We start from the raw sequence: 23,207 nt of genomic DNA, 5'->3' as shown, positions 1-23,207 counted from the left end.
TTCCCCCCCCCCCTTTTTTTTTTTAATTTGATTTACAACAAAGTCCTGCTAATAGCTGTACTGGTGCAGTTTGAAGAAATCCAGCAAAATGAGTCACAAGAGTGATCGTCTGGACTGGGTGTATTAAACACTTTTGAAGAAAATGTATTGCGTAATTACATCCTGTGTCAGCTTTTCAGGGAAAAGCTATGTGTCACAAAAGTGAAATCTATACTGCCTTGATGCATGCCTATTACAGCTATTTTTAAAACTGTGCAGTTACCTAGACTTTAGTATCTGTTTTTCTCAGTTATGTTGTATCCTAAGTTCGTGATGTACTCTAATGTGGTGGTGGCAAATTTTTGTTGTGAACAAACTATCCATACAGCTATTAACAATTAATCTGGGCAAATTGCATATGGATGTTAATGTTCTATCCAGCTACATGGCAGATGTTCATGCCTTGGTAAGTGCATTATTGTTTCAGTTTGGTTGTGAACAAACAAGATAACCATGAATTCTCAGGCTGTTCAGTCTTTGGAAACAGAAGAGCTGGAAATTTTTAGTTAAAATGTTCAAAATTTTACCAAATAATACATAACCTGCAGGAATTTCTGAAATTCATAAGCTTCTCTTAACGTTTCACTTCCAAAATTTATTTCCATGAAAACCTTATTTTGCTTTATACCATCAAAACAATGTGCTATATGGAAACAGTATTATTGCATTAATTTGCATTTAGGATTTCAGAATTTTCTGGATCCCATACAGGAAACTGAAAATCTAATTTTTTTGTTGTTGTTGTTCAGTGTATATGAATTATCAGTATTTACCCAACTACTTTCCAGGTATTGAGGTTAAAGATACTGATACGGAATAAATTTCATTTAGGGACCTCATCAGACCCTCCTCTCCTTGCCCAACAACACTGAAATAAATATTATTCAAACAAAAATGTTTGTCCTTAATTCATTGGATATACGGGTTGCATGTTCTAAAGGCAAACCATGAGAAATCTTGCACCTGAAGTTTGAGGATATTCAATTCCACTTTTAAAGCAGAATATTTAAATATGATGACTGTGATTGTTTTGAGAAAATGTAGTGAAAAATATGTCATTTGCTCTAGAGTAATTGAATGAGCCTATAAATAGCTAAGCTGTAAAATCCTGTCTATTGTCTGTGAAAAAAATAGACTTTATTTTGACCTGACATATCTATGGTATGCTAGCCTGGTTTTGTATCTAAGCTGTCAAAGATTTCCATAGATTTGAAAATCTATCCCCTGTTCTTCATATTAAATGTCACTGTCAGTTTACTCTATGAAAAATGAAGTTTATTTGATGTGGTTGTCATGATACTTGTGTAAGCAGTGCACCTATCACTTTTCTGTAAAGAAAAAACTGACATGATGTGTAGTCAGACTTGTTCCCTGCAATGACTTTTGCACAACAAAGCTGTAGTAATGTATACTTTCTTTACTCAGATAATTTACAGAATGCATAAACATGTAACAGTGTAAAGAAAAAGAGCAGAGGCAGAAAACATGCTACACAGGAAGATGTACTCTGTGCAGGTCTGTATAGCTGGAAATGCTGCTTGGAAACAGACACATGCAGAACTATTCTTGCCTATGGCAAAAAAAGTCATTATCAAATAGTTATGAGGACTGATCTGTATATATTCACACCTTATTTATGTAGATTTCTCAGGCTGTTTCTTTCATTGGGAGGAAAGGACCATTTACTTATTAACCAATTAGTGATGATAATATTCTTAGGGTCTGAGCCATCAGCCACCCAGTCAGGCTACAAAGTACTGAGGAGAAATGGAGAAGCTAAAACTATTCAATTTTAATAGGGAATTCTCCTTTGGGGTGAGAAAACTTCAGTAGGAACACGATGTCCATTTGGCTTTCATGCCAGTATGCTGGTGTGGCATAAGATCTATGGAGTTAATTCCTACATCAGTGAGTCTGGCTGTTGGTAAAGTCCATGAAGATAGGAGAAAACTAAATGTGTTAGTTTGCTCATTCTTGAATTTTATTGTTTATCAATGTTTTCCGTGCTTCCCCTAAAATATTAATATTGGGTATTTTTAACCAGTTGACGCTGTACCCTATGAACATTGTAAATGGAAATATGTCCCTAGAAAATGACTTGTCAAGCTGGGACAATGTGTATGAACATGACCAATCTTACATTGTCCTCATGTGATGAATTTGCACTTTGAAAGCAGTATTCAGGTGGTTTTCCAAACCTGTCTATGGTATTGAAATTGATTTTTTGTTTTTTGTTGGTCTCTATTGAAGTTGTGAAGTTGTTTTCTGGCCTTGTCTATTGTTTTTTAGGATTATTTCAGTCTCTGTATTTTTCCATTGGGTAGCTTCTCCTAGATTAATCGGTGTATGTATACATTTGTATTCACAGTAAAAGCATTGTATACAATATTCAACTACATTTACAAATAACTTGGTACTTTATCACCCGTAGGACTCCATTGCAGTAGTAGAAATTTGTGTAGGTCCAAGCCACTGTTTCAGAAGTATATATGAATGCTGAAAAATGTTCTTTTTTTCACAAAATTATGCAGAACTCTTGTGGTTTTACTCGGGTGTGCAGCCAAGTTCCACCTCAGCTGCTCTCTCACTCCCCCTCCTCAAAGGGGAAGGGGAAGAAAAAAGGGCTCAAGGGTTAAGATAAGGACAGGGAGATTGCTCAACAGTTATCGTGATGCACAAAACAGACTCAGAGTAGGGAGATAGTAAGATTTGTTGCCTATTACTAACAAGCTAGAGAACTGAGAAACAAAGGAAAGAAAACAAAAAATGCCTTCCCCCCCATCCACCCTCTTCCACCTCCTCCCCCTGAGCGATTAACACTGTCCTTAATTGTGGTGTCTTTAAGCCATGAGAAATCCAAGCATTTAATGATTTAATGATAGCAGCCAGGGAACAAATGCCACACCTAACGTAAGTTTAGGAATAAGCATTCTAATGAAACAACAAATTATCATGAATGAAATGAAGTTTGTTATGTTAATCACTTTCCTACTTTAGGAAGTCTAACTTAAAGTATTAGTGTAAGCTATAATGACCTGCAGTATATTCTGGTAAGTTGAGGAATCATTTTAGTGAATTAGTATGTACAACTTAACAGAGCAGTTATAATAAATAAATGTAAAAAAAGTGAAAAATATTAATAATAAAAAAAGTGTAACTGTAGCAGGATTATATATTATTAATTGCCTCCTGGACATAAACGCTGTACAGAAACAACATTGGCTGTGATGCCAAAAAGTAGGTACAAAAACAAAGCAGATAAGAAGCAAGCATGTGACTAGAAACCTGCAGTTTTTCCGTTCAACCACTATGATTTACCCTAATTAAAAAAAAAAAAAAGTCATTAGTCACCTGCACTTCACTTTGTATTTTCTGTTTCTTTTTTTTTTATATATATTTAGAGTACAGTTCTCACTTACTACAGCACTACAGAACTAATTTGTTTATCCCTATAATTGTACTTGTATGTTCCTACTTGAAGTTGAACTTGAGCACTTCAGAGTCCTTCTGATCCTCATAAAGCAATCCTGAGGACAAAATTTATTCTGTGGGAGAACTGATAGAAATAGTGAAGTCATGCAGAAGGTACAAGTAGCTAAGTTAGTCTCCAGATGTAGGACAGCTCTCCAGATGTTTGGTGGTCTATTCTCCCATCTACTGGCTCACATTCTTTATCTCCCAGCCATCACTTAAAACTACAAAACACTGATTTTCTCTTAATGTTTAACCTAGTACACATCCTAAGAAAACAATCCCCAGTCTATTTTTTATAAACCTATAGCACCTTCAGTAATGTCACTTGAAGTCTTCTAATACAAGGGAGAGAATTTTGGTGGAGAGATGTGGGAAACCTGTGATGCAAGATCATAGAAGATGTGGAGATGGATGCAGAGTTTCAAAATTCTTCATGTCCTAAAGAAGAAGAGCATAACTGGAAAGTTGGCTTGTTCAAAAGCAGCACATGAAGGTTGTTTTTCCTTTGGGACTAATGAATAATCTGCATCACACATTGCCATATGGTATTCTGTACTGAACATTAATAAGAATAAAATAACATGCTACTTTGAAATGATTAGTATTTAAAAAATATGTCCAGAGTATTGAAAGGATTACAAATCTTCATGCTTCCTTGCATAAATGGTCTTGTGGCACATGAGGCAAAAAAGACAGTTTTCACAGGGTAGATTTGTCTCCTAAATGAAGAGTTTTGTTCTTTTTCCTGTAAAGTATCACTTTTCAAGTCAGGATTTGGGATTAGATGGATGACTGCTTTGATCTGTGCTGGCCGTTCCTCTGACACTCTATTTCTAGGGTTGAAACTTGTTGCCTAAAAGATTTTTGATCATTTGACTGCCTTGGGAGATGGAGAGCTGCTCCATGATCTGACAAAAGGCTGTGACGGGTTGAGATTTTCAGTCAACCTTTAACTAGCACTGAATATTTACTGACAAATTAGTCTACTCAGACGTAGTTGATAGTAATTAAAAAACTAAGGAGCTGCCAACTCTGTGTGAGTAATCTGTGCTTCTGTAATTAAGGGGACATCAAATACTATGGTAATCTACTAAAGATTTTTTTTTTTATTATTTTATTTCACTTAGTTATAGCAAAAATGCCCTCGTTTAAATTGGAAAGGGTTTGAGAGTGGAATAAGCAGATGTCTGAATTTAGTCCCCAAATGTTACTGTTTTGAAGCTATTCAGAAGCAGCATTACTGTTAATGAAGGTCAATGTACCTTTGACAATTAGATAATGTCATAAACAGGACCAGAATTTTTGGTGAAAACACTATGTTTAACGAGTACGTAAAGACTTGAAGAATAATGGCTACTTAAGCGATGAAACTAGGATCTTGTTTTGTTCTTATTTTAACTGGATGAATTACTGAATTGTGTGTGCTTGTGTAGACATGCATGAGCATATGAGCACATATGAGCACATTTGAGCACACTCTCTTTCCCTTTGCTGTACACATCTTTACAAAAGAATGATTAAAGTTTTTTGTTTGTTTGTTTGTTTGTTTAAACACAAAACACTATGTAGTCCGTTCTTTCAGGACAGCTTCACAGCACATATGGTATGCAAAGGCTCCAGTCTTTGGAGATTGCTGTGATTCAGTCAGGTAGTTAATAGGTCCTAACTGTGACCATCTTGGCTTAGATTTTTATTTTTTCTAATAGATTTGAAGCAGTTCCTACTGTGCAAATTTACTTTAATGCTCACTTGGAAAGTGTCACCCAAAATATCAGTTCATAGAAGAGTATATGGTTGTATGAATTTTAAGAATGTTTTATGTTCTCAGTCAGTCTTTAGTTTGGATCGTAATTTGTATGGATCAGTGACACTGCATAGAATAGCAGTTTACCTTGACATCAGGACGCTGGAAGGAGATCTTACAAATACTTGAACGTATCTATCAAAACACATGTTGATCCAGAAACTTACATTTTTAATACACAATTTAATGCTTAAAACAAACAAAAAAACTAAATAACTAACAAACAAACAAACAAAAAAACACCAACCCTGAGTATGTAAGCTTCTATGACTCTACTAAGTGTCATTCTCATTTATTGATGGCAGGTGAAGATTTTTAACGTGCGGTGAAAATAATGAAGACAGTATCTTCAATTTTACAATTAAATAATGGAGTATAAAAGAAAATAGTCTATTTCTTCATATTGTTGTGTCTAAGAAATTCTGAGATTGATTTTTATGTGTGCACTAGGCTATGTCTGTATTGTACGGGTTTTGGTTTTGTTGTTAATTTTTGTTTTAATCCAGTTTTGGGAGTGATCTTCTGCCTAAATTGGATATATTCACAACCATATGATCCACGTTTTGAAGGACACTCTTTTGCATGTGCTCTAGAAGGCTCACACAGACGTCCCTTGCTTGGGGCGTTTACTCCAAAAACGCATGTCCCCAGTTTCTCTAGCACTGTGGATGTAGCATGCCTAATCCTTTTTCTATATTTTCTAGGATCTCTTCAGCTGTCATAAAGCCTTAATGAACGTTTGGGAACTTTGTCATTCTGACCAGTGTTTTTCAGGGATGTGTTCTAGGTCAGAAGCACAAAACCGTTAAGTTCCTGAAAGTAGACATGAAGTCCATGTAGTTCTGATAAATCTGGGACAATATGAGGTGCACTGTCACAAGATCACTGTCTCAGTGTTGTAATTCTTTGATGTTGAGACACATATTTTTTTTAAGAGAAAGAAAGGATCATCTAGGAATTAAAGTTTCATAATAGTATATCCAGCATGTTTCCCAGGGAACTGTGTATGTATTTTCATAGCAAGATGAAGCTATGTAGGGGGTGGTTCTGAAAGCCTGAGTTAGGCAAGGGCACAGATGTCTGATGCAACCTCTGCAGTACCACCTCAGTACAATATACTGACTATACAGACTAGTACAACTAGTTCTGTTGCACTAGTTTCATGTGGTGGAAAAATCTATTGCTTATATTCTGAAAGAAATTTTGGAAATGAGCAAGAATCTCAGGGCAAGGTCCAAGGGTGATCCATAGTGATAGAATTAGATACTCCTACCTTGTCCAACTGTATACAGCTTGCAAAGTGACTGAACTGGTCTGGTAAGGTTAGTGTTTTTCCCTTTGTTCATTTAATGAAAAAATAAAAAATAGCTGTTCCACTGACTTTCAGTAGATTCTGGATTGAGCTCTCATGCAAAAACCTGTGAAATAACTACTATAGAAGCCAAGGCTAAAACCTTTAATTTCACAGTACAATGTATAATTACAGTACCTCAGACTCAATAAAAATACTAATACTTTTAAAATCTGTTGCTGTTCTTTATACTGTATTAAGCTATGTATTCGTTAATAAATGCTCTGATAAGACGATAAACACTTATGTATGCTTAACAGTGGAGCCATATTCCTGTGTCAACAAACAATAACAATAAAAATATAAACAAATAACAAAACCAAACACTAAAGAAACTTGATTTGTTCGAACACACATAGTTCAAATGCACAACACTCACCTTTCCAGTGTCTGAGTGGGTACCAAGTATTGACTACTTTTTGTCTAGTCTAGCAGTTATCCCAATCTGTTCTTTGTGAGGAGAGAGTGCTTCATCTTGTCTCACCTTCCACTCCAATCTCCAAAGTACAATCTGATTGTTTTGTTTTATTTTGTGTTGCTACTGTTAGCAAATAAGTTTGATTGTTTAAATGCATGTGTTTGAAAAGACTTGCTGCTAGGAAATACTATAAAAAGATATGTAATTCTAAAAGAAAAGCACTTTTTTATTGCACAGAACTCCAAAGTTTAAGTATTCTAAAGAAGCACTCTTGTTGCTTCCTTCAAATATGCAGGGAAAATGTCATGGTTCATGGATCCTTTCAAAAGTGGTTAGCCATTAGATGGTATAATGTAATAATCAATTTCAGTATGAATTAATAAAATGGAGTTCCATCATACAGGCTTTTTTGACATTCATGGGGAGAATTCAGTAAAGAATTCCAACTTCTTGTTTTGTTTTGTTTTGCTTTTCTGTTTAAAAAGAGTTTTTTTGTTTTTTGTTTTTTGTTTTTTTAATTATTATTTTTTTAAAGGTAAACATGTTGTGTGCAAACAGCTAATAGTTGAAAATCTTAGTTTAAATTTCTAGTGAGGGCTTGTTCCTTGACAGAGGTTAGGTAACTTTATTTCATTCACATCTAAGATACTCTATTGTCTGATGTTTACCTTGAGCATCACTACATGTAACTTCTTGGGCCCTTGTGAAGGTTAATACCTTTAGTATGTTAAAAACCTGAGTATATGTATTAACACAACTCAGGTATAATTTCTCCCCATTTCTGTAGAGTCATCAGTTACGTACAACCTTGCTATGACAAGGATTGAGCTGCGTTGTATTCTACAATTGTTACCATTATTTTATAAATTAAAATAGTATATTAAATTATAATTTTCACTATTTTACTATGAGAATTTAAGACACTAATACTAATATAATAGTACTCATATATATATTTACTATGGCATAGATTTTATTAATATATATATATATATATATATATATATACAAGGTGCATAATTAGTATAGTAGTAATATAATTAGTTTAGATACTAATTTTACTGAGAATAGTAAATGAATATAAACACTTTTTGCAGTGCATTTTCAGTTCTCATGAACACCACTTCTCCACTGCTTCAGATAGCTCCTGAGCAGAAAATTGTGATGAGTAATGGTATAGCCATCTACTTGGTCATTGTCAGATGACCAAGGCCATGATACCGGGGCAGGTGGTCTTTTCACATGATCCAGTGCAAATGTTCTTATATAGTGAGGTTAAGGTGTTTCTGAGGGAGAATTCTCCTTGAATTGAAATATATGTGTATGTTTACATGCAAAAAGAGAGGGAGAATTTTTTTTTCTCATATACATTAGCATATAAACATATACATTTAAATTATGACATGAATACATTTAAATTATGTTTACAAAAAATAAATAAATGAATTATGTTTATATGGTTTTCTTCAATATTTGTATACATGGACATATTTTTATGTGTTATGTATATATGTTTCTCGAATATTTGTAACTATTTAAAAATTTAAATGTGTACAATCATATATACATATTGATTCCCATGAACCCATACTTTCCTTAGACAAACTTTTCATTGGTGCTATTGCATCCATTGCTATGTAAGTTTAGTCTTTTAAGCTATCTACTTATTCACTCTTCTTCTTATGAGCAGTAGTATAGGATGGACCTCTGTTAATATGGCACTTCCAACGTAAGTTCTTTAAGCTGCAACAGGGAAGTTTGTCTAAAGAGAATACAATTTTCTGAAATTAAAAATCTGATTTGAAGTCAATAAGGTCCTGGGATTTCAGATTTATTTTTGTTGTATTTTTAGTTTGTCTGGAACATTTGGCAATGTTAGACCTTCTTCAAGTTGCGAGTTCTTTTAGACATAGTAGTGTATTGATATTTTGTAATGTTAATAGGACAGTAGGACCAGCAAATTTGCAATGAAGAGAGGCAAAAAACTTCCAGAACTTCTTGTTCCTCTGTTTGTCCTTTCCACCTTATTTAAAGTAATATGGTTTTGTACTGTAAATGCTTAGCTGTAGCTGCAGTGCAACTCAGCCAAACTAGTTTTACATGGGCAAGTTCAGTTATGGTAGCAATCTGACCCCAGCAATATAGACCTCAGTGTAAATTAGCAGGGCTTCTCAGCATAAATGTTATAGACAGATCTGCAGGATCAGATACTCTTCAAAGTGAACACTTTAGGCATTTGTTTGTAGGCACAAGACCTATGGCAAATATCTGCACACTATTCTCCTCTGTGGATACGTGAGTAGAAACTGATACACCTTACACAACGCATTTTGTATCAACCTATGTTTTATTCACTTTCTTGGCAAGCTTATGAGGAAACAAGACATATCAAAATTAAAACAGCAGAAAAAACCATCAGTTACTGAGGTGAAGTTGAGAAAAGCAAAAGTGACAGCAGTTATACGAAGAAGCGCTGGCTCTTGAAGTTAAGCTGCTCTGTCACATACCATCAATTGGACTATTATCTGGTACAGGAGGACTGTAATAAATTGTCAGATTTTCTTCTTAGCTGAAATGATGGGATGGAAATTGTGCTGTGTATTTTTGGATAGATATGGGGAGGAAAAAATCTAGCACATGGCTGATTTCCTCGCATGCCAGACCTGCCGTGATGCACAAACCCAATTTCCAGAATGTAGCTTTTAGAAATCTTGTATGACAAAAGCTGAGATGGTTAGTAAAAGAAATCCCGTGTATCAGGAAAACAAGGTCAAACAGGAGGAAAGTCACTAATGAGAGAAAGTGTTTATTTCCTAAAATTAAGAAAATATATCATCTCATGATTTTATGATTTTTATTTATTTATTTATTTTTCTTTTCCTCCTTGCCAGGGAAAATTATGAGGAAAGCAGGCTTTGGTTCCTGACTATCTCTCATTGTGTGTGTTTTCAGACTTTTACACAAGATACCAATAGCAGTTTTTGCAGGTCACTTGGTCAATGTTCAGAAGTAGTCAAAATGCAAGCAAAATATTCAAGTTCTTTTTTCTGCTATAGAAAATAATATATAAATATAAATACATATTTATATTTATTTGTAATCTCAAATTCAATCTTAAATTCTCAATTTATAATCTCATATTCTAATTCACCTAACTCAAACTGATCATAACAGAAATAATGACATAGATACCTATGTTATAAAAAAAATAATAATTATTGAGAGTTTTTGAAAAGAATTCTTGTGATTAAGATTGTTCTGTAGATGAGATTTTATTAACAACTGATGTTTCATTTCTGAAGAATAGTCACTAATTTCCAAGATTTTTCAGATTCCATATTTTTGAATATTACTAAGGTTCAGCTGACATCTCATGTCTTGGTTGTTGCATTTGTGTGCTTGATGTCAGATAAAAAATGGATACAAATCACTGAATACCCACATTCAATATGGCAGCATGGGCTTGGCACCATGCTGAGGCTACTACACAAACTCTGGCCCTAATCTCTTTACAGTTCAGGTGAAGAGTGAACATTTAGTCACTTCTAATAATATATGTATATATTAACTTATAGTAGCATAATATGATAATTATTTTGCTCACAAATGGTTGGTCGGTTTAGGTCAGCTGCCCTATCGATGCCCCACCTCTTGCTCACCCCCAGCATGCTGGCTTTGGGGAGTTTGGAGAGAGTCTTGGTGCTGTGCCAGCACTGCTCAGCAATAGCCCAAACATTGGTGATAGCAATGCTGTTCTAGCTACAGCACTGAGTGGGCTGCTGTGGGGAAAGTAACTCCAGCCAGCTTCCCCAGTACAGTGATAATCTTATATTTTGGTCTGGAAAGATTTAGAATGACAGCATACTATACAGAAGTGAGATTATAATAAAAGTCAATGACCTTACAGTAAGATATAACATGAGCATTCCCTCTGCTGTACCCAGCTGTTATAACCCAAGACACTGTTTTGTAAAGATTGCTTTCTTTTTTACTATATCCTTCAAGTATGATACAACTTCTTGGTTTTCACACGTGCCTCAATTTCACTAGGTCTTTATATTTAGAAAATACAAATATGGAAATATATTTTATAACTAACTTTGAATAACATTTGAACAACAGTTAATTTGAACTACTACTTGATTAATAGCAGAGGATGTTTATCAAAATGAGATGTTCATCTAGAGTTCTTTCTTATGTCTGGGACATGAGTATGATAAGGACCTTACGACCAAGTGAACTTGGCCTGCCTCCATGTTCCTATAAAGTGCTGTGGCAATGAATATTTTAAATCCTATTGGAAGTTGTCATTCCTATTGGAATAGAATGTTTCTATTTTGATTTCTTTTTAATTGGAAAATATGGGTTCACAGGTATACAAGCATAGGTTTAAGTTTGGGGTATAAAATTTCTTACTGTCTGTCAAAGCCTGTGATTTAACAGAAACTAAGGAAAATTTCTCCTACTTTAAGAAAAACTTGGATTATTTTATGAGGTGGTGCCATTACCATTGATGTTTTTTTTTTTTTTTTGATGCTTTTGGTGTGGGTATATATCTTCATTTTATGGTTGAAGCAGTGGGCAACAAATCTTTACAAGCCTTTACAAAACATACCAACCATGAAACAGATTTCACGTACCATCTGCTGTGTGAAGGACACATTAACGTGGTCCCCCATTTCTCCAAAGCATCAGCACTTTCATGCAAATCCCTGTTCTCCTACCTGTACTTTTGAAAGTGATGGAGTACACTATCTACACAGTCCACTGAATCATATTAAACTGTGCAGTGTTTTTTGCAGGCAGACTAGATAGCTAGATACCTAAAATGCGGCACACTCAGATGTGCACACTCGATGTTTTCAGTTGAAGTAGACATAGTCAGCTACATAATATGGATAATTACTATAAGAATTAATTGTATACAAAGTCCCATTAAGGGTATAACACAGTTTTATAAAAACAGTTAAAACTTCTGGAGAAGGGTAAACTCATGACATTCAATGCTGAATTAATAGCACTTCCTCAAAGAATTAATCCATTATTTGTCACAGCTGAAATTCTATTTGAATGGTGAGACAAAACCCAAAGAGAAAAATGAAAATGCATTAATAATGAGTTCAATGGGTTTTGTTCATACTACTGACTGAACCAAATCATTAAGCCTACTTAAATCAGGTGTAAAGATTTTCCATCCACAGTGATTAGAATGACTTTGGTGCACCAGAATAAATTAAAAAAAAAAAGTCTTATAAAACAATGGTCGTATTTTAACATATGTAGATTGTGACCTTACTGTAGGCTTTTACTTGTCTTTTACTAATAAGATGATCTCTGCTTAAAAGGGCTAGCTCATTGGAAGCTTTCACAACAAGTCTTCTACTTATTGTTTAGTGCTGAAAATTCCAAAATCAGTGGTTGTTTTTTTTTGATGATGCATTATTTGTCAACAGAAGTGGTAGTCAGCAAAATCCAAAAACATTTAACTGTTCATCAAAATCATTAGAAAACACCAGCTACCTGGAGAGACTTCCAATCCATGGAAAGCAAAGAGCAGGCAGTCTGTAATATATCACTTTTTAAACTCTTCAAACTGTCCCAGCAGCACTTGAGTAAATTATAGTGCTTATTTACAAGGATTGCTTATATTCTACTTTGATACTCACGTAAATATTGTATAAAGTTATAGCATTTAAATGTGGCTCAAAGCAAACCATTGCCACACATTCCAAAAGTATTGATTTCTTCATCTGGACCTGAGAATCCAGACATTTCCACTTCCTTATGACAGGAAATGCAATCTTGAGCTTTGTGTCATGGAGTCTGCACTATAAAAATACAGTACCATGGAATGGGACTTTGGGTTTAGGGAAGTGTTTTGTGTTATATACATTTAACTGATTTACTTTTATTTTGGAATAAAAGAGGTCTTTCCTTAAAAGAAATAAGGAAGGTATATCTGGTGTAAAACTTCCTCTTTAGTGGTAGGGGTTTATCTCTATATTATTATTATTATTATTATTATTATTATTATTATTATTATTATTATTATTATTATTATTGTTGTTGTTGTTGTTGTTGTTGTTGTTGTTGTTGTTGTTGTTGTTGTTGTTGTTGTATGTGTAATGAAGTTTAAAAGAAATTAAATTCTATATCTGGAATGTCTGAATTTACTACAGATTGAACTGGGAAGGTCCATTGTGTAAAGCAGTTTTCCTTTTTATTTACATCTTACAGCTCAGAGCTATCCCTATCATATAGTCAAAGAAAACAAGGTAATGAAAAAGAAGCAAAAGAGAGATTTTAACTGTTAGCTGTAGGGCTTTCTTGTCCTTCAACATTGATTTTACTAAATGCCATAGGCATAATTCTATTCATTCTTGGGAAGTGATTCCCTAAACGACAATATAAAACTTGGCTTATCACCTTAAAGACAATCTTTAGTCATTCTGAAAATCTCATATGGGAGTCTCATAGGAAACATTCCTTTCATTTGCTTACTATGGTTGAGTTTCTGGTCATGCTATCCAAAGACAGTGTGCTTATTTTTATTCATTCTTGCCTCTGTCCTATTCAGAAATAAACCTTAAAGAGGTCTTGTAGTGCTTCAAATATAACGTTTTAAACTATATTTTGGAGCAGTAATAACAAAGTGAGGAAAAATATTTGTAATCTATTCCAAATTTTTAGGCAGAACCTGTCTGTTCCAAATCAGTGTTTTGTTTTTTGTTAGCAAATCAGTTGTGTGTGTATATATATAATCTTACAAAAATGCTAGCAATCTTAACTGTGGATTAAAAGGAAGTGTCATGTCTCATACCAGGATAAATTCATCCAGGAATTGATTCAAAACATATTAAATGAGCAGGCTCAGTTAAACTTTGCATCAGGCTGTTTTCATAAATATAGCATGTGAAAGAATTTTAAAGAATTGCACATGGTGTTAGAATATTTAGAAGTGATTTCAGCATAATCACTGTCAACAATATAAGTAGTTAATGATAATGCTTCTTTCTTTTGTCCTACTTGAATGTGGTCTCCATGTTAGTTAATAAAGATTTGAAGTGTAAAACTAAGAAAACAAAAGAAAATTAAAGAAAGAAAGAAAAAAAAAAAAGGCAGATTAATCTCTCTTTGGCCGTGTAAACGTAATTCTGTGTATTGAATTTAGGGGTCGCTAATCCCTTACAATCATGTTTTTTCCAATTAAGTTGCAGGGCTTTAAATACTTTCAGTCACGGGAGGCTGAGGAAGCAAGTGCAATGTCAGGAAAGGGAGAAGGGTAGTAATCCTAAATGAAAGTAATTTTATTAGGAGAGAAAGCAAGCAGCAAACAGAAGTTCTGAAGTGGAGAAGTTCAGAAAACAAAAGATTCTGCAAAATGCTCCGACCCCCTAGGGAAGTGAAGAAATAAAATTGGGATTTTCAGCTTGATTAAAGTTTGATTTATGAGCTGCTTTTTTGTTAACAGCAGTGGAACAGGAGGAGGAGAAAAAGGATTTAACTTGTAAGGGAGAAAATTCTTTTGGAAATTGCCTTCAAGTTCATGTTTTTTTTTTTTTTTTTGTTTTTTTTTTTTTTTTTTTTTTTTTAAGTGACAAATGGAACTGCTTTGTAAGTACTCCTCTTCTAGCCTCTACTTTATTCTACACTTCTCCACTCTCTCCTCTTTCCACCCCCCTCAGCAATAACAGCAAAAAATTCATAATTAAGTTATTTCAGTAGCATGGATTATTTCTAAAAAGATAACATTTTTGAATTGTTATTATTGTTCAAGAGTAAGCAGCTTAATATTGGGGTGGATTGCCTGTTGCATTCAGTCTTACTTAATATTCCATTAAAATGCATCAAAAGATTTGGAAGAAGATCACCAACTTTGTTTCCATACACAGTGGTCTTTTGCACAGAGGTTGTTATAGTTGGAGGTGATGATGTGGAAGAAAATAGCAAGAAGTGCTGAACCTCTGTGCAAAAATATGGTCTTTCACAAATAGAATGAAAATAAGAAAATGCAAAAGAATGAAGTGTCTCTTATAGGTAGGAAGATGGCTAAAGTTGAGTGGATGGCTAAAGTTGAGGAGGATGGCTAAGGAGTGGTAGGTGGTAGTTGGCCTCTTAATGTGTATGGAAAGATTTCTCCACCTATGTTTCATGAAGCTCTCACCCCAGTTTCATGGCTGGTGATATGAGCTGTTAGTCCAAAGCAAACTAGAGCAAACAGTTGTTTCATACTGTTGTCCCTATCCCTGCCAAATATTAGAAAAGTGACTCCTGGACCCAGCAACTTAAGACAGGAGTTTCCACAGGTCCAGTTCTCCAGAATAGACCCATGGTGACATTTTCTCTTAGATTCAAAGAGAGAGAATATATTAAACTGGTTGTTTAGTGCACTGAAGGAAGTGTTATGCTTCCAATGCTTTGTAAGTAATAATGGGTTCACACTGGTTTATAAACTGAAATTTAGTATTATAGAGTATCTTCTGAAGGTAAATGTAGGAGTAAAATTTTCTTTCAGTTTGGATTGACTCATAATGTCGGGATAGACTTTTTATTTATTTAATTATTTATTGTGAATAATAAACAATATAATCTCTAAATAAATAAATAATCTTTAAAAATGACAGAAGGTATTCCCTTCCCTTCTGCCAGTGTGCACACATAGTATTGTGTTGGATGCAGCAACAGTAAGTACTGGTGTATGTAAATTCACAAATATCAATCTGTTACATTGTCTGAGATTAGAAAATCCCATGTAGTGTCTTTGTGCTGAATGTTGTCTTTATTACAGTATGTGCCATAGGTTGCTTCTCCACATAGAGATTTGTCCCTACAATCATTATACCTTTAAGACTTCCTTCCTTTCACTTTGGTGTTTCTAGGCTGTATCTTTACCACTTAAAGAAGGTGAACTGTCATCATATTCCTGACTGCCACTAAGTTCTTGGAAGAGAGTGGGCTTAAGTACTGCTGATAAGAGTTATCCATAATTTAGCACAGAAAGCAGAAACTCAGGGTAAAAATTCTGCCCTCTATCTACTTTTGGTACTATTTTATTTTTAATGTACTCCTACGAGACAGCTTTGAACTCTAGATTCACATAAAAGAGCCTCCAGCCTTATGTCCTACAAAAAGCACATAGAACTCTTTTAATCATTCTTTTTATTCCTTTGACTTGACTGTGATCTCTGTTCCATTCTCACTGATGGAGCGGGCACTTTAACTTCACCCAAATTTATTCTTGATTTAATTCAGTGGAATGCACAGCAGAACAAACTTCCTGAGCAGAATAATAGCCACTTAAACATTATTTAAGTCTAACACGTACAGAGGTAACTATCAGTTTCTTCAAAACTATTTTACATCTTTTAAAAATATTCTTCCTCCTGCTTATTAAGGTGACATCTAATTTGCAGCATGTCTGTCATAGGCTACTACATGTTATTTTGTGATCATTGTTACACCTTTTGTGTCAGAATTTTTTTAAGTGCCTACCATCATAGTTGCAGAATATTTTTTGTTTTCCTCAAGCAGAAACTGGGATGGTTCTGCTCAAAATTTATGCTACTGAAAACCAGTAGCATAATTATGCGTTCTCATTAACAATGCAATCTATCTTTTTACATCATGTAACTGGTTTCTAGGCCACAGCAGTGTGAATTCCTGCACCGATGTCCATCAGATTGGATTGGTTCAATCAGCAGAAATATATTTATTGTCCACGTTCTCAGAAACACTGTGATTACTCAACCTGATGAAGAACAATGCTTTGAATTTTATTACCATATCAAAACTTTGGTTCGGGTGGGAATTGTTACATTTTTCCATCCACTTCTGAATGAGTAGAAGTGTAGGTCATCTCTAGTGGAATTAGGTTTAAAAGCTGGGACATCTTTTCTTGCCAGCTAGTACATGAAATAGCAAATAGGCCTCTACTGCATGGATTCCTGTGTGTGCATTTGTGTGAAATATTTTTGCAAGAAACTTTTTGTTCAGCAGCATCCATTTCCATTCTTCTGTAAAGGATTTCTTAGAGAGCACATATAAAATAAAGGCATTATTAAGGCTAAGTATATCCTGAATCAATCAAAAATTATTCTAAATTTCTAGATGGTATTCCTTGGATTGTTTATTTGCTAGGAATAAATTTTTGTCATGTTTGAAATCACTCAAAAAGAAATTGAAAGGGCTCCCCATCAAACTTTAACCATGCAATTATATCTAATTGTTTTATACTAACATGTGGCTTCCAAAACTTTCAAAATGATAAATATAATAGATACCTTTATCTTATAAGGATATAATGCACAAGCTGGCCATCAACACAAGCACATATGCGGGCCTGGAATGCTCTGTCCCTCAGCCTTTGATTTGGTACATGAAGAGAATCACATATAGTCATGGAGTTCATAAACTAGCAGCAACAGCACTGTCACAAGTGTGCCATGACTATGACAGGCCATTTCCTCACTGTATTAACTGCTTGATTAGAAACCCATTTTTCAGTAGAACAAAATGGGACAATTAAGTTTCCTTTATACTTTGCTTAGTTCATTGTTACTGCAGGCTTCAGTCCGTCTGATCCAAATTGGTTAAATGTTAAAACAATTTGCCCTCTTTTCAGCTCCAATTTCTACTTTCAGAACCTGAAGACTGTGAACTCTCTCTTACTAAAGGGTAAACTCAATTCTATCTTCTGTTATATGAGCTAATTTGTGAGGGGTTCTTATAATGTCATGTCTTCAAGGAGACTGCAGTAAGTTTCTTAAAGTTCAGGCCAAACATGAATTTGCTGTTCATGTTTCAGTATTAATTAGGACTAACTTGGATCTTTTCAAAATGCCCGAAATCTACAATTCAGGAAGTGTGAAGTGTTATCTACAAGTGATCTGAGACTTTAGACAAATTCCATCAGAAGTGTATTTAGAGTAGAAACTGGTATTTCTCTATAGAATCACTAGCTCTCATCGATCCATTATTTTTCACTCAACCTTCAGTTCTTTCTTCTTTAGTCATTGTCATATTGCTTGCATTTTTACAGGGGCATGGCATCCCATTATTACATTTGACATACTCTGGCACAGCAGAATGTATTCTGCTATCAAAGAATCACAGAAATGAAGGGGTTAGAAGGGACCTCGAGAGTTCATCGGGTCCAACCCCCCTGCCAAAGCAGGTTCCTTAGATCAGGCTGCCCAGGTAGGCATCCAGACAGACTTTATATCTCCAGAGAAGGTGACTCTGCAACCTCCCTGGGCAGCCTGTTCCAGTGCTCCGTCACCCTCACCATGAAGAAATTCTTTCGCATATGTGTTATTACTTGCATGAAAACAGGTCTCAGTTTCATCAGTGTTCTCATTGTGTAGTGTTGCATCCAGCCTTAACAGCCAATCCTCAAAGAAGAATAACAAAACCCATCAAATATAATATAAGCAACCTTAAAACAGATCCTAAGATGTAGTTCCCTTTAATGAAGAGAAGACAATACTTTCTATATAAAGAAGCAGTGCAGTACAGGCTACGAGGATTCTGCTTAACACTATGCTGAAGGAAAGGGGTATCTGTACATCCCATTAATTTTTCTCTGTGCTTTGGCCTTGCATTCCTACTCCCATCCTTGTGTTTACTCTGATCCTTGTGTTTACTCTGGTTGGTTAGTTTTCAAGCAATCGTATAATTTTAAGCACCTCTTCTATTTAAATCTATGTCTATTTTAACTCTACATCTCTTTTAGTATTCACAGTCTAAGTTATTTTGCATTAAGCGACCTGAAAGCCTGACTTCTGCCTATAAATAACAAATTAAAACAGAATCTGGATTTTAAGGCTATTTCCTGACAGTTATTCACTAACAATAAAGGTAATATAATTAATTACTCAGCTTCTTAATGCTGATCTCAACATAGCTAGGTTGGAAAAGCATATTTGAACTTTTTGTTGTTGTTGCTGGATTTTTATGTAAAAAAATAAATAAATAAAGACTATGCTATAATTATTTGTACCTTTAAGCCATAGCTATAGGGTGATTGCATATCTCTGGATTTAAAGATAATAATCCCTTCATCACTCAGTTGTGTGTTTTATGAGCATAGGATTTGTACATTGTGATAGTTGCTATGGTGTCCACATGTGTACCAGAAAGATTGTGAGAGAAGTGTGATTTATGTTAACAACACACTGAATGAAAAGGAAAACAAAACAAAACAAAACAAAACAAAACAAAACTGTTTAGAGGTGACTGCTAGATTTTTAGTGTTGTTTGTCAAAGCAAACAAACAAAAAAACTCCACCAACCTTCTTTAGGTATAAGGCTAAAATCCTGATTTTATTAATTAATTTATTTATTTTCCTAAGGATATTGCTAACTTGGAGTTACCCTAAAAATCTAGGCATGTCTGTGGTATAGGGAGTGGAAATGTTTAATATAGCCTGATCATTCATTTATTTATCTGTTTGTTTTTCCTGTTAGCTGGCTCCAAAATGCTCTCCCCTCATCTTTCAGTTGCTCTCTAATGCCGTAGTCACTCAAGGTAAAATTTAACTTCATGAAGGGGAGATGTGTGTTTGCCAATATCTGTTCTAAGTAGTACAGCAAAATACTTGTTTCATTGGAGTAGCCAGTGGCCCAGTAGTTGCCTTTTTATTTTCTTCTGATTCCTCAGGCTGGACTGCCAGTAACTTTGTAAGAACATTAAGTGTGCTCAGCTCTTTGAGGTAAGAATGGGAAGAGCTGACACTACACCTTAGCAGCAACCCTTTCCATGAGGTGCAGCAGTCAGAGCTCAGTGCTCTGCTGGGTGAAGCACAGCTGAGTTGGCTAGGCATGTGGCAATAGGCAGATGTCAAAGCCCGTTGTGTGGGACTGCTCAGCATGGTGCCAGAGTGAGGTAGATGGGACAGCTACATTCCTATGTTAAAAATGAGCTTTTCCTCTTTACGTTTGAATTCTGTCTTCCTTCCAATTAAGAGAGGTGACCACTTAATTCTACCTAATTAGAGGGTTTTTTAAAATCCATTCTCCATTAGTGGCACTGTACATGCCGGATCAGCATCTTACCTTCGCTGTGAACTCTAATGGATTAATCATTTATATTGCATAGTATAATTACTGCAGTTCAACACTTATTTACTTTTGACTTCTAATTGACTTTATGAATGTGCTTATTTATATTGTATGACTCCTCAAGGAGGAACGCTGATAACATATTTTTTTTCAGTTAGAATAACAAAATACCTACAGAAAATACTATTCAAATAGAGCATTACATGGTTAAATTTGTTCTTTGGCAGGCTTTATAGTCTGGAAAATGTAAATATTCTTTAAGGTAGGCCAAAAACTGTTGTATCTGTTGTATTCTCACTTTTGTAATTTCTCCAAATTGATGATTCTCAGTTTTACTTAGTAGTTTCCTGATTTTTTTTTCATGCTACATTCTGCTTAGGGTCTATGCTTTCTGAGAACCTGCAATGAAGGACTTTTTAGTTTTGAAAAATAAGCTTTTATCTATGTGAATTGAGACAAAAAGCATCCTGAAGATGCAAAAATGAGAGGTGGAGATGAATGCAGCTCTATAAAATGGTGTCTAAATATGACATTTTCCTTGATCTTTGAATCTGATTCTCAGTAAATCACGTTTGCTTAGGCTTAAGAGACATGACAGTTCTTGTGTGTCATTGGATGTCTCTGTTGTCAATATATAGCAAATTTAGTATAAAAATGCACTGTCCCCCTGAAGAAAAAGGGGGCAGATGTCAGCCTCTTCTGTTCAGCACTACACATTCTTCTGTAAGGACCTTGAGATACGGGTTGCTATTTCTGCAGCAAATGAAAATTGAGGGAATACCTACAGTTTTTTTTCTCTTTCACTTCCTTATGCCTTGTTGCCCATCACGGTAGCAGAAAAGATTTGTCTTGTGCCTGGCTTTTAAACTGACTGCACAAAAGGGTTTGAGTGAGTTCTGCACAATATCTGCATATCTGCCATCAAGGTGAGGAAGCCTGACCTTCTGTACTACAGGTTGGAAGAATAATCTCCAGAGTTGACTTTGCAAATACCAAAATAGTGTTTTAATTATTCTTTGTGATTTGACTGATGTTTAAATGGGATTTTTTTTCCCCTCTGGATGCCTACATACCTTTCAGTGGAACGGTGAAACATTAAGCCTCCAGTCATAGCTAAAATAGCCCCTATACATTTTGTGGAACAGTTTACAGTCTCTAGATACACCCAACTGTTATTAATGAAAAGTAAATTATTTTTATTATGCTGTCTCTAATTAATATTTTATTTATCCATCAATAATGAATTAATTTATATACTTTTTTTTCTTGAACTTGCTATCATTAGTTATAAAGTGAAGAGGTTATTTCTTTCCTACCTAGAACCATTTTGTCCTTCAGCCTAATAATTTACATAATAATCTGCTACCTTGAAGACTTAGTGTCTTCTACCTAAAATAAAGTAAATATTTATTGGCACACTGCTTTATTTCATAAAGAGAATGTTTCCTTGAGAGAGTAATTGCTAATTTGTTTTTTCCTGCTTACTAAATAAGCTTATCGAGTCCTTATACAGAATTCTTAATATTGCTTTTCTTACCCTGAACATGAATAATTGCAGTCTGCAGGAGAACTGATTCCTAAGTTATCTTTTTCCTGAAAGCCTGAAAAAGCACCCTCCCACCCCCAACTCCCTCCCCCCCAAAAAAAATAATTCACAAGTCGAGTTATAACTCTGTTTTCTGGAAACAAACAAACAAAGGAAAGCCCCTACATTGAGTCCTGTAAACAAAATGATCACAGTGCCTGACAGGTACACAATACCTGCAGACAGTATTCGTTCAAAGAAAGACAGGTTTGCTTGGCCCTTTAAAGAATGTGCCAGCTTAGAACAATATCTTAGAATGAAATAGATTTATAGGTCAAATTTGTTGGGCTGTAGAATGACAAAATATTGTATAGGATAATGTGCTGATGGTCTGTCGATATTAGGACTAAAGTGGGAGTCAGGTAGAAAAAAAAAAAAGGCATTTCACTAATTAGGCGTGACATTTATTAAAGGAGATAAGTATGAATTAAATTAGTTTTAGCTCATCTGGTACTAGTTTTCTTTATATCTGAGAATTTTGTAAATCTCACCTAGAATGCTAACTCTGTCCTTCCACTTTTCCCCTCTGAGGTATCTTCTCATTTAGTGATATCTTTCTTCAATGTTTTTACAATTAAAACAGAGCTCGCTTTTTTCAGGTCATCTTTCAATTTCTGCACTGAAATATACAAATACTCCATTCAGAGACAAAGCAGTAGGAGAGTTGTGTAGTCAAAGTAGAATCAGATCTCTTCCTTTAAATAGAAGAATAAAATACTCTGCTTGTGTAGCGAGGTAGCTTATGAAAATTGAACTCTCCCTGTTTCAAAAAGTTTTTAAAAGTAATTTCTAGCATTTAGCAGCCTCCTATCTGAAACCTAAATCTCTCATTTCGGGGAGTTCTATGTGGCCACTGCTTTTGATTTCTTCAAGTAGGCAGTGGTATTATCCTGCAGCCTCAAAGAAGAGCAAAGTGATGGTCAGAAAATGAAGATGTAGACCATTCTTTCACTATAACTAGCCATTTGGATAGCTGTTAAAAAAGTTGCACATGCGTGCTGATTTGGTGACATCTGATTTGCCGTTATGCTTATTCTGGATCACATGAGATGCATAGTTATCTGTATGATCTGCATCAGCAGCTGTTTACAACTCAGAGAATAACACCTTCAAATGCATCAGAAGCTTTCAGTAATGTTACATAGTGCATTGTAGCTGTACCTTAGAAGCTGTTCTGTTGTGGTTAGTATTTCACAATGAAAGCACATCCCTTCAATCTGTCATGTTTCTCACTCTTTAGGTTAATAATTTCTCCTCCTTTTTGTAAAGGTGATTCTACTGCAGTTTGCCTTGAGTTGCCAATCACCCAAAGTTTTAAGTGTTAGGCTCAGCTTTGAAAAAACTTGAGGAAATGCAAAGATACTGTTGTTACTGTGAACTCCAACAGTCAAGATGCATTGATAAACTGGTAAGAAAATAAATATACAAGGGTAGAAAGAATTACAGATAGAGATAGAAGGATTAGTCTTTGAACTAC

General features: G+C 34.8%; 1 protein-coding gene across 1 annotated transcript in view; it reads left to right on the top strand.

The window, feature by feature from the left end:
* The window catches only part of PCDH11X (protocadherin 11 X-linked), a 480,483-nt gene that overhangs the window by 436,301 nt on the left and 20,975 nt on the right, over window positions 1-23,207 (top strand). The window lies entirely within an intron of this gene.

Source organism: Anas acuta, chromosome 13, assembly GCF_963932015.1.
Source record: "Anas acuta chromosome 13, bAnaAcu1.1, whole genome shotgun sequence".
Lineage (NCBI taxonomy): Eukaryota > Metazoa > Chordata > Aves > Anseriformes > Anatidae > Anas > Anas acuta.
The sequence above is the reverse complement of the archived record's forward strand: the minus strand, read 5'-3'. Positions and strand labels throughout refer to the sequence as shown.